Source organism: Phytophthora parasitica (genome assembly GCF_000247585.1).
Source record: "Phytophthora parasitica INRA-310 unplaced genomic scaffold supercont2.69, whole genome shotgun sequence".
Taxonomy (NCBI): domain Eukaryota; phylum Oomycota; class Peronosporomycetes; order Peronosporales; family Peronosporaceae; genus Phytophthora; species Phytophthora nicotianae.
The window spans coordinates 283,929-284,652 of NW_008649055.1; positions in this window are offsets into that span (position 1 = coordinate 283,929).

Consider the following 724-nt stretch of genomic DNA (forward strand, 5'->3'; position numbering starts at 1 on the left):
CGTGGGCGAGGCCCAGAAGATGCAGGTGTAGTGACACCTAGTTCACTGAGTGAGGGTCATGGACCGCATAGCTCTGAGCCGAGTGTCTCGCGGGACACTGTTTCCTCTCCGCGGAGCGTTGGTGCTATTGCACCCGGAGGTGGTGACGGAGTTGTCACTACATCGCCCTCGTCCGGCCGAGCTCGGTCGCGGAGGGAGAGGAGAAGAAGACGCAGGGCGTCTGTGACATCTTTGGCGTCGGACGAGGTGTCCAACGTGTCGAGCAGCGAGGCTCCACGTGATTGCTGTGAACAGCTGTACACACTCGTGAGCGGAGTGACGGGGAAGGTCGAAGGCGACGTCAGCCTCGACTCTCTGCCCGCTGTGAATGCTCTGATGGAGCTGGGCGAGATGTCCGTCGCCGAGTTTGGCGAGGCCTTGAAGGCAGGCGGCTTAGCCGAAGTGGTCTTGATAAGACCTGAGGAGGAGTTGACCTCCTCGTCCGTTGTGGACGACGCGGTCCTGGAGGACACCAAGAAGACGCTAAGCGCGAGGAGTGGATCGGTGATCCTTAAAGATCCTTCGGATCCCTTCTACGCGGTGGTGAAGGAGTATGGAGACGTGGTCTCGAGAAACCCGCCGATGGGTTTGCTTCCAGATAGAGGCGTGTGTCATGAGATTGATCTGGTTCCTGGAACCAAATACTGCGTGACAAGGCAGTGGCCTTTGCCAAAAGAGCAGTGTG